Genomic DNA, 11,573 nt, shown 5'->3' with positions numbered 1-11,573 from the left:
AACCTAAAAAGCTCAGGATCGCCTCCACCATCACATTTTGACTCCATTAAAACCAAACAGGGGGTCTACCCTCATCATTGCAGTCATACACTTCAGGGATGTGGGTGCCCACTAGTGCCCCTTTAATGAGCATCCTTAAGGGTAATCAATTAGCTATTGAAATCCATTGGCATATTAGGTTTGATGAGTAAAATATGGATTCATTTGATGTACACCTATATGTAGTCATTGGCTATTGGACCTCTGTCATCCTGGGGGTCACCCACGGGGTCTTATTGTAGAGGCAGAACACAAGGGAGGGGATGAATGAGTTGGTTTAAAAATAATGTTGCACAATTAAATATTTAAATGAGAATGCATTAGGAAGTAGAATAAATTCTTAATTAAGATTTCCAGTGGCAGGAGTTTCAGGCACTCTCTGCAGAAAATGCTCACGAGCCATCGATGGGTGTACATTTGGGAATAAGGCAGAATAAAATGCTAGTTATCCTTTGTTCATGCAGCTGGCCTGTTGAATTACACAGGGCAGGCTCAGTAAATAATACTACTATTGTCTGCTTGTGCTACAGACAGACAGAAGGTACTTTTGGACTTGCTCCAACCACCACAAGGACCACTCGTAGTCACAGTGTCCAATTTCTGCCTACTTGACTATAAAATGCACTTTTCATTGAGCTAATTCAAGAATGTGCCGTTTTATAGGTCGGGCTTTTGTTGTTTGCTGCTGAGAAATAGTTGAACACAAATCCAAGCCTGAGAGTTACACTTTAGTGAATGTTACAAGTTTATAGCATGTCATTACCGAAATGTTCAATCACGGGAAGAATCAGGTTGGGAAGGGGTTAATGGCCCCTGGACCTTCCAGTTAGTTTATAGGGAGATATTTTTATTTCCTTCTAACAATCCTTAATGTTCTAGGCCCATGCGACCAGATCTGCAATTTCCTATCCAATATTGACCTCCTATTTTCTTATTCTTGGTGGAGGCCACACAAAGGAAGCAGCGTAGTTACAACATGTAGAATTTTAAGGTGCCAAGGTAAGAGAACTAAGTTGGACACAGTCGTTACCTAGTGGAGGAGAGTCACAAGTGGTGTCAACCCCTTATTAGAAAAATAAGCCCAAAAAATGTGCCTAGGGGGTTCCCCCAATTGGGAGTCTTCCCCATCTTGCCATCATCAAGACCTAAAATTACGTCATGCACTAATTTTGATTATAATTTAGGAGTGAAAAAATATGGGCACTGCATAGAAATTGTATTATGGGACTGTTATATGTTCTCTGCATGGCACAATAGGTAACACTCTATAGCAGTATTATGTGTGCGCACCATCATACTGTTATTTGAAACTACATGGTGCCATTATTAATCCAATATTGAAGAGAATAATATTGTAGTATATAAAAAGGTATGAGGTCCCCACATTTGCGTGCCCAGAGGCCTCCATAGACTTTAATATGCCCTTGCAATTTAATCAGTAGACAGAATTTTATTAAGGAATATGGACATCATAGATGGGGGTCTACCCAATTTTAGCCGGAGCAGATAGCAGCAACAAAGGGTGGCTCTTGCTCTAGAGAAATCGGTAAGACCATTTATTACATAGGGTGGGGTGTTGGTGCTTGGGAAATGTGCAAGCGCCAGCAGCTATTCCTGGAAATATCAGCTGATGACTGGGGATTCCAAGTAAGATTATGTGGCCAGTATAATGACCTAGAGCTAGTCACATGAAACTTCTCAGGATAGATAGATAGATAGATAGATAGATAGATAGATAGATAGATAGATAGATAGATAGATAGATAGATAGATAGATAGATAGATAGATAGATAGATAGATAGATAGATAGATAGATAGATAGATAGATAGATAGATAGATAGTGAAAGAGATAGATAGATAGATAGATAGATAGATAGATAGATAGATAGATAGATAGATAGATAGATAGATAGATAGATAGATAGATAGATAGATAGATAGATAGATAGATAGATAGATAGATAGATAGATAGATAAATATGAGATAGATAGATATGAGATAGATAGATAGATAGATAGATAGATAGATAGATAGATAGATAGATAGATAGATAGATAGATAGATAGATAGATAGATAGATAGATAGATAGATAGATAGATAGATAGATAGATAGATGATTGATAGATAGATAGATAGATAGATAGATAGATAGATAGATAGATAGATAGATAGATAGATAGATAGATAGATAGATAGATAGATAGATAGATAGATAGACCAGTTCTGACATATTTAACCCTATGTGGATCCAGAATACTTTGTTTATATTTTTATTTCCGTCTAGTATTCCGAACACTCTCTTATCTTTCTCTATAAATGAACATTTCGGATAAGATATAATGGATCTTACTTGGACAATGAAGCATTTTCTACTTATCCTGAGACTCTGGCGATGTTTTGAAGTCAGTCTGAAGTCGTGTTGAGCGGAATATAAAAAATATGTAGATTTCAAACCTTTTTTCTGATATTAATTTATCTACTGAATTGAAATTCATCTCTGTGCATTAATCTAAAGCTAATACTATTTACCACTTTCTGCACAAGACGCGTTTCGGAGCGTCGCCTCATTAAAAGGGACACATCCCAGCGCGGGGCTGTAGGTAGAATCTCGCTCATTTACTCTTCACTGTGTTCCTTGGAGGAAGCAGATCTGGGTTCAGGTTTGTGTTGGTCGTCTTATTCCAGGAGTGTTTACAAGGACTTGAATTCCAGGACTGAGATTTATGCTGGGTCTGCAAATTAACATCTAATTTGATCAATAACCTCACACAATTCCAGCACTTTCTTCTCAGTGTGATATTAAGGACAGAGGTTATCAATTGGCTGCAGAACAGACCAGACATTGAAATCTCCTAATTGCTTAGTTACAGTACTGGCTGGCAATCTGTTGACTGGGTTACAAAGGCGTATACTGTCTCTCTGCGATTATACAGTATATACCGAGCATGAACACTCAGCGTAATACTGGAGCAATCAAAATGAAAGAACTATTTCATGTATTTTTTTTTTCTTCTTGTTTTTTTGGTTTTTTTAATTTTTTATTTTTTTCAGCAACAAGTTCTAAGAAATTCTCTGACAGGGAGACAAAAAGTCATGTGCCCAAAACCCCTTTCCCCCAAGTCTCCTCTGCAAATGCACTGGGAAATCCACAGACCACCAGTCCCACCGGAAATCCTTCTCTCTGGGACCATATGAAAAAATGCTACCAGTTCCTTCTATTCATTCAGGGCTGTCATCAGGGCAGTATAGGCAGTATTGTGGTCAGGGGTCCAAAAAGTTGCCCACCCTCACTTATCCGCCTGTCTCTTCGCTGCCCAGTAGTCATGTCATGGGACCTCCCCAATTTTCTTGATGAGCAGACCCCATTTAATTCAGGCATCTGAAGATGTCCAATCCTCAATTAGTTTTCTGTTTTCCCTTCATCACCGTAGGCCCCACATGATCAGGGTCGGACTGCCTCACCAGAGAAGCTGGGGGTCCTCAGGGGAAGGCTATGACTTTGTAATGTGCCCTCCCAATTTTTGGGGCATATGCACAAACCTATTAATCCTTATTGCAATACAATTAAGAGGGGACATATACTTTTTTTAATACAACTGTACGGCGGGGCTCAAATTAACCTTTCCTCTGGTGGACCCAATGAGCTTCAGTCCAGCGCATCCTGTAACCCACCAAATATGGGGTATGGGCCCTACAGGTCACAAGATTCATTGGCCACTTTGTGTGAAAAGGAAAACAATCTTTATGTTGTAAAAGGATTATATATGTCACCAGAGTAAACAATAGGGTGTAAGAAGTTGGATGGGAGATGTAGGAAGGAGCCCAGGAGGCCTTGACTCTTTCTATGGGGCCCAGATATTTTTGATGTCAACACCTGATCTCCATAAGTGAGTGGGGAACAGCATGGACACTACCCAACCTTATCCTCTGTAAGTTAACAGGGGCCATCACATATTTGGTTTTCTGCTGAGCAAAGAAACCACCTATAGACTCATTCGGTAAGAAGTCTAAAAGGCTCTTTGATGTGGAATTCCATTCCTAAGTCTAAACAATGATATTTAAGTTTCTACCTCATGAATGATACTTACCTGCTGTTTATCTCATGTCCGATTAGTGACTGATGCCCTACCCCTCCCTCATGCTTTAGGGTATGTGCACACACACTAATTACGTCCGTAATTGACAGACGTATTTCGGCCGCAAGTCCCGGACCGAACACAGTGCAGGGAGCCGGGCTCCTAGCATCATACTTATGTACGATGCTAGGAGTCCCTGCCTCGCTGCAAGACAACTGTCTCGTACTGAAAACATGATTACAGTACGGGACAGTTGTCCTGCAGCGAGGCAGGGACTCCTAGCATCGTACATAAGTATGATGCTAGGAGCCCGGCTCCCTGCAGTGTGTTCGGTCCGGGACTTGCGGCCGAAATACGTCCGTCAATTACGGACGTAATTAGTGTGTGTGCACATACCCTTACACTGCATCGATGTGTTCTCAGGGCCGGCTGTGGTGATTTAGCAAAAGAGAATCCTTCCTCAAGTTCTTTCCACTCACCTCCTTCACAAGACCCTTAGAACCTGCTGGGCCAGCTCTATTGTGTATACACCCTTTAATACAGTGGTCTCCAATCTGTGGCTCTCCAGCAACTACAACTCCCAGCATGCTTATAGTAAAAGTTTTACAACAGCTGGGGGAGGGGGGTTGGAGAGCATTGTTTTAAAACATGCTACAAAATGTCCCTATATTTTATGCTCTATTATTTTAGCAAAAGTTGTCCAAAGTGGACGTTCCTTTGGTCCTGATCTATATCATCCCCGTGCAGCTGCAGTGAAGATCATGTCGGCTTTGTGTGGAAATATAAAGAAAATTACAAGCCCTTCTCTTTCCTCAATGTGACACACTGTTTTATAGAAAATTGCAATAATATTCTCTGGAATAAGTATAATTTTGCCGGGGTGAGTATGCCGTATTTACCTGTTTCCATTCTGGTGTTCTGACTTGCCTTATTTTATCTATTGTCTCGGAAAGAATATACAGTAACTGCAGCCGGGGTGCGGAAGATTCACTCAGCGGGGATTTTAATTGCACAAAATAGGCATTTCAACAATTCCGTGTTTATTTTCTGAACAAGACCCGGACACGCGTCTTCATCTACAAAATATCGCTGGATAAACCGTGATCCGCTCCTACAGACGGATGGACAGGTAGGTTAAGTCAACAAAACTCTTCATAATGCATCATATACAATAATAGACCTAGACACAAATGTACAAAATAATATTCGAAAGTGATGAACTGTAATTTTAGAACTCAAAGTTCTAAACTTAAAAGAACATTCCAGGCAATACTGATACATTGTGTTATGCTTAGTGCAGGGCATGAGGGGGCGGAGCATGACAGGGATTCTCTCTTTGGTGTTCTTTAAATCTCTGTGTCATGCTCCGCCCCTCAAGACCTGCAGTAAGTATAACACAGGGGATCAGTTTTGCCTGGAGTATATCTTTCAACATATCCTACATTTTGTTAACCCACTCAATACAGATCATTTATGTGATTCCTGCAATAATGGAAACGTATACATTCCATAACTTAAAGGGGATGTCCTCTTTGAAATTTTAATTTTTTTATTTTAATTTTTTTTTTATATATATATGCTCAAATAAAACATGTATTTAATAGAATATGATCCCCTGACTGGGATCCCCTTCTATTAACCAAAGCAGAGCGGCCCTTTCTCTGAAGGACCTGACACATCTGTGCATTATAAGTACCACTAATGATCTCAATGGGTGCATTGCAATAGTTATTACACCTTCAGGATTGCTATAAAAATCTGATAGCAGAGAGTCCCAGCACCTGGACTCCCTAAAGTCTTCTCTATACTATGTATATATTTGCAGGAGTGAATCCAATAACCAATCTGCAGACTTGTGTATAGCAAAATTTCTCCACCACTAGCCTGCAGGTGCTATAGGTGCTGTGTATGGTAGCCTGCACTCTGTAAATGGAGTTGTTGCTATGCCAGTCAGCACAGTATATGGAGGCCTCCACACAGTCGTATTACAGATCGGGGTTGTACGGGTCTGTGATATGGTGCCCATAGAAATCTATAGGCTAATACCGTCTAGTGTTATGTTCAATCACATGCTATGATCCGGAAGTATTCTCCCCTAAAAGCATTCAGCTATAGAGCGGCACCACATAACAGCGCACAAACTATATGGTGAAATATAAAACCCATTAGTCCTATATTAAAGGGAATGTGTCTCTAGAATTTTTTTTTATTTCTAATTTTTTCAGTTAAACAGTTAGTATTTAAGTGATTAAACATTGTTTTAATTTTTTTAATTTTTTCACAAGTCAGGAAATATTATAAATTAGATTCTAATTTATAACATTTCCATGTGCTGGTCACTAGAGGGAGCAATTCCCAAAATTGCAGCAATGCAATGTGGTAAAGCAACCTCATTGCTTTATGCTGCAAATTTGGTGTAGACACACTCGCTCTAGTGAGCTCACACAATCCCCCCTCCCTTATCCTGGCTAGTGCCAGGAGAAGGAGGTGGTTGAATCTTCTAATCCTCCTACACTGTGCATTCGCTCAGAAAATGGCGGCACACAGTGTAGGAGGATTAGATACAGTGGTAATCATACAGTCATACAGGGTCACTTCCCTTTCTCCCACTTCTTGTGGCATGCATTACACAACAGGGGGCGACAAAGAGCACAGGAGAAAACTCCTCCCAGAAAGCTGTGCTCATTTCTAGTGCATGATGGGAGTAAAATTAGCTCTAAAAAATAATGTATTTATCCAAACATATTTATTAAGAGGACTTTACCCTTCAATTTAGGAAAGTTTACTACATTATTCATGGTAATATTATCTTTGAACGTAATTGTTCATTTAACTATAAAAAAAATTCCAAAAAATGTTCCCCAAAAAAATGTTTTATTTGTTCTCTCTTTCTGCTACATAACTTAGAAAATCAAAGGCAGAAGAAATGGAATTCCCTTAAAGGTAATAAAACACCACTTGATCCTATGGTTCTGGCTGTCTTGTGATGGCCCATACAGATCTGCGGCGATGTTATTATACTTTTCCCGCAATTATCTCCAGCGCAGGAGCTAATTACTATTGATGTCTCCGCCCACTATTTTCCTTCAGCCGTCGACTTGAGACACATCAGAAGGAATAATTAAATGGGTTTATATAGACAATAAAAGCCACAAGATGGAGAACGGGGTTCTAAGGACCTATGAGCGAAAACATGGACTGGCGCCCTACGAGAACAGAACGCTACTCAAGGTTTTGTTTAAAGAAAGAAAGGTTTATTCGTTTTAATCATAGGTTTTCTTAACAGATGGACAAAATCTGCTCAAGACATTTACCATGAGCCTGTATGTATGAACTTCTCCTTGACCTGAAGATGCTAATCGTTTCCATAGGGTGTAAGCGGTTAACTCTTACCATATAATTTTCAGCCTTTAATCTGGAATATTCAGATGTCAGGCATCAGCTAAATCCTCCATTTATTCCTGGCTGTGCTCAAATTTGCATAACTGCAAACGGTGCTACCTGAAAGTGCCCAGGTCCTGATTTATGATCCTGTTTAGATCACCCTCTCCATAAATCTTCTGGGGTAGGACACCCCTGTTCTCGCAGTTATTGACCAAAGACAATTTGTGCTGAATGGTTTGATATCTTGCCAGATACTCACCAGGGAATATCTTTTTAAATCATATTCAGGGGACTGGATGAAGGTAAGGGGTTTATGCATAGATGACTCTCCTATGATATACATTTATGGTGAGATTAGGATATTTATTAAAGGGACCATATTCACAAACATATTCGGGATCTTGAAGCGTATGTTAAATAGAATATAAAACCTTAGTTGATAAATATATATACTTTAAAAAAGTTCTGGTTACAAAAAAATTTGGCCCGACACAATTCTATTTTTAACTTGCAGTACCACTTTTCACCACAGCAGGCAGGAAAACATTTTCATAAACGTCAATGCAACAGCGCCCCCATCTAAAGTTGAGTGTATCCAAACGGGTATTCCAAAATTAACATACTTATCCATGGAATAGGTAGTAAATGTTAAGACTGGTGGGTTCTGATCCCTGGGACCCTCAGATACATCCCCCATTCCTCTCCACGGTATTGGAAGAAATTGTATGGAGCAGTAACCTATTTCTCCTTTTCAGGTTATTGTGTGTTGCCTTTTTTCTGTCATATTTCCAAACCTGACAATATACCACTCCATGAAATATATGGGTGGTCACTTATATGAGCAGGTTATCGCTTATCAGCATGGACACGAGGCATCCTATGGATAACAAATCTCACTTGTGTTTACTTCTAACTCATAGATTTAAATAATAATAAAACAAGCATATCCTATGTTGAAAAAAAAATCCTTTTAATACGATACACTGGAGACCTTTAAATAATATAGCAATTATTAAATGTTTTTGTCACTTGCAGTACCATTCTTAACCAGTATGGGGCCTCACTCTATTTCCACCTGCAGTGAAATCTAATTCTAACAAGGCAATGATCTTTAAAACACAATAACTTTGGAATAAACCATCCAAAAGAAAGAATAGACGTCTCGTTTTTATCAGCAAGTAGAGCGCTATACAATGACTCTTTGTAGAAATTAAATGATAATGTCCCTTTAAGCCTCTCAATGCAATAGGGATCCACGATCGATCACTAAATGCGACTAAATATTCAACCTCAAATATTGCAGCTCGTAGCAACTACTACCAAAAATACTGATTGGACCCGTGATTATGAGTAGAGGACGGGAATATTTTGCCCGGAGGGGTCAGGGGGATATTGTCACCCATGTTTCCACACTCTACACAGGGTTACTCAACTTTATTTTACTAAAAGGAAAACAGACCAAGCAAATGCAGACGCCTGGTGTAAATATCCAGCCTTAATATACAAAAGGTCAGTGTGGAATGTAAAATGTGACAGGTCAGAACCTGATCCTGAGCAGAGACCCCGGCACAGCTCTCTAAAACGAACTAGAAAAGGACATTACCATTTATCAGCTAAGCCTGTGTTGATGTAACGATGCCACAGTCAGGGGGGACGCAGAATACTCACTTCTATGAATATGCACTTCCCTTCTGGGTAATGTCCTTAAAAATAAGCCTTTTTCCACCCAGGAGATTTATTTTACAGAGTATTACTCTAAAATATTTCAAGAGAAACTTCGGCAGAGAGACATGGAAGTGCTCCCCTCGAAAACTCAAACGTATTTATCCTATCTCCAGCATTGAGGAGCGGCAGCCATAGTTTTCCCTTAAAGGGTTATCCCTTTGGACAACCCCTTGGTTTTGGACTATCCCTTTTTGTTAAAAGGGTCCCCAGGATGATAAACTTATCACAGGGTGTTCTGCTGCTGCTGCTGCTGCTGCTGCTGCTGCCCTCAGTGATCAGTTATGGGGGAATCCTGGAAGCAAGTGTTTAATTTCCCTGCAGCACCACCACAGGTGAATTGAAGTATTACACAATTCTCATTGAAAATAATTAGTTGTCCTTGTAATGTAGACATGTTGGGTCCTCCAGAGCAACAGATGTGTTTTGTAGCTATTCTCTGCTGTGGCTGGTAGGTATAGGGTATTGAATGGGGGACCCTATTGATTTGAATTCCTTAATACAGGATTAGAAAATTGATTTTATAAATATGAAAACACTTTTAAAGAGGACCTGTCACCACTCCTGACATATCTGTTTTAGTAAATAATTGTATTCCCAATTAAATAACAAATCTGGAGCGTACCTTTTTAGAATTTTACGTAGTGAAGTTCCTCTGTTATTCCTCCTAGAAACATATGAATAAATTCACAACTGGGTGTTACTAGCTGGGGGTGTGTCCTACACAGACTGACAATGTCCAATCAGGGCTGACAATGAGACTGTGTAGGGACACGCCCCTTTGACATGGGGAATAGTAACACTTGGTTTTCACTGTGCTCATAAATTTCTAGGAGGAATAACCGAGTAGTGGCACAATGCAGAGATCTAAGAAAATACGTTATTTCATGAAGAATACAAGTATTTACTAAAATCAACATGTCAGGAGAGATGACAGGTCCTCTTTAACCCTTTCATGACCAAGAGTCATTGATGCCCCTGTGTCCAGGTCAAATTTTCTATTTTGATATGCACTTCTTTAAACGATAATATTTTTGGAACCACGTTGAAGATCACAACTGTTTTTACTTTGTTTTTTTACAAGACTTATGAGGCTTTCATTTTCTAGATTAGTTTAATTAATTCCATGTATTTTATTTTTATTATGAGCAGACAAATCACTAAAAATTAAAGAAAAAACACTTTTTTGAAAGCTCTGTAAGGCCTTATTCACACGAACTTGTGCATTTTGCGCACGCAAAAAACGCTGCGTTTTTTGCGCATTGCAGTTCCGTGTGTCATCAGTGTTTGCTGCGTGGCTGCGTGATTTTCACGCATATGCCATCCTTATGACATGCGGTTTAGGACATGTCGCCAAGTATAGGACATGTCGTGAGTTTTACACAGCGGACATACGCTGCGTGAAAATCACGGACTGTCTGAACGGCCCCATTGACTAACATAGGTCCGTGCGACGCGCGTGATTTTCACGCACGTATCACGGACGTTAAACACGTTCGTGTGAATAAGGCCTAACAATTAGTCCTCTTCTCTCCGTCACCCTGGTTCACTGTGAGCGGATAAGAGGGCTATATGGCTATATACACACGACCGTGAAAAAAATGTCAGTTAACAACGAATCAACTGTTCCCCCCCTGTAGATAGCAACATCCCCCCTGTATTTAGCAATATCCCAGCTGCAGAAAGCGCCACCCCCCCATAAATGGCTCCCCCTTCCTGTAAATAGCACCACTGTAGCTCCCTGTAGGAGCGGAATCCCTCTGGTCAAAGATTCCGCTCCTACAGGAAGCCCCTGATGTCTCTGTCCATATATGACAGAGACATAGACCTGCTTATGTCATTGTCCATATATGGATAGGGACACCAGGGGCTTCTCCAGTAGCGGAATCCCCGGCCAGCGTGTTGGCCGGGGATTACGCTCCTAGAGAGAGCCACTGTCGTCACTGTCCAAAAGGACAGTGACGTCAGGGGCTCTGTCTAGAAGCTGAATCCCCGGCCAGTGCGTTCTGACACCTGGGATTCCGCTCCTAGTGTCAGTTCAGGTGGCGCTATCTATAGTGGGGGTACGATGCTATCTACAGCAGGGGGTGGCACTATCTACAGTGGGGAATCCTCGGCCAGAGCGCTGGCCGGGGATTCCGACGCTGGAGGGAGCTTAGGTGGCGCTATCTACAGAGGGTTTTGCGCTGCCTACAGGGGGTTGTGGGTGGCACTATCTACAGTGGGGGGTGTAAAAGCCCCGGCAGACATGAGAAGCAGCGCTGCCCACACTGAAGTAGCACTGCACTCATTAAACCCGTTCCAGGCTGCCGACGTCTTTACATGTGCTAACTGCACGGGGCATCAGC

The 11,573-nt window shown here is 40.8% G+C and overlaps 1 long non-coding RNA gene across 3 annotated transcripts in view; it reads right to left on the bottom strand.

The window, feature by feature from the left end:
* Positions 1-2,218: 2,218 nt before the first annotated feature.
* The window catches only part of LOC142664596 (uncharacterized), a 55,111-nt gene continuing 45,756 nt past the window's right edge, over positions 2,219-11,573 (bottom strand). For all 3 annotated transcript variants that reach the window (XR_012851331.1, XR_012851332.1, XR_012851330.1), the window contains exons 4-5: positions 5,019-5,230; positions 2,219-2,775 (exon numbers count right to left, since the gene is read on the bottom strand). This is a non-coding gene — a long non-coding RNA (uncharacterized LOC142664596). The remainder of the gene's footprint in view (positions 2,776-5,018; positions 5,231-11,573) is intronic.

Source organism: Rhinoderma darwinii, chromosome 12 (genome assembly GCF_050947455.1).
Source record: "Rhinoderma darwinii isolate aRhiDar2 chromosome 12, aRhiDar2.hap1, whole genome shotgun sequence".
NCBI lineage: Eukaryota > Metazoa > Chordata > Amphibia > Anura > Rhinodermatidae > Rhinoderma > Rhinoderma darwinii.
The sequence above is the reverse complement of the archived record's forward strand: the minus strand, read 5'-3'. Positions and strand labels throughout refer to the sequence as shown.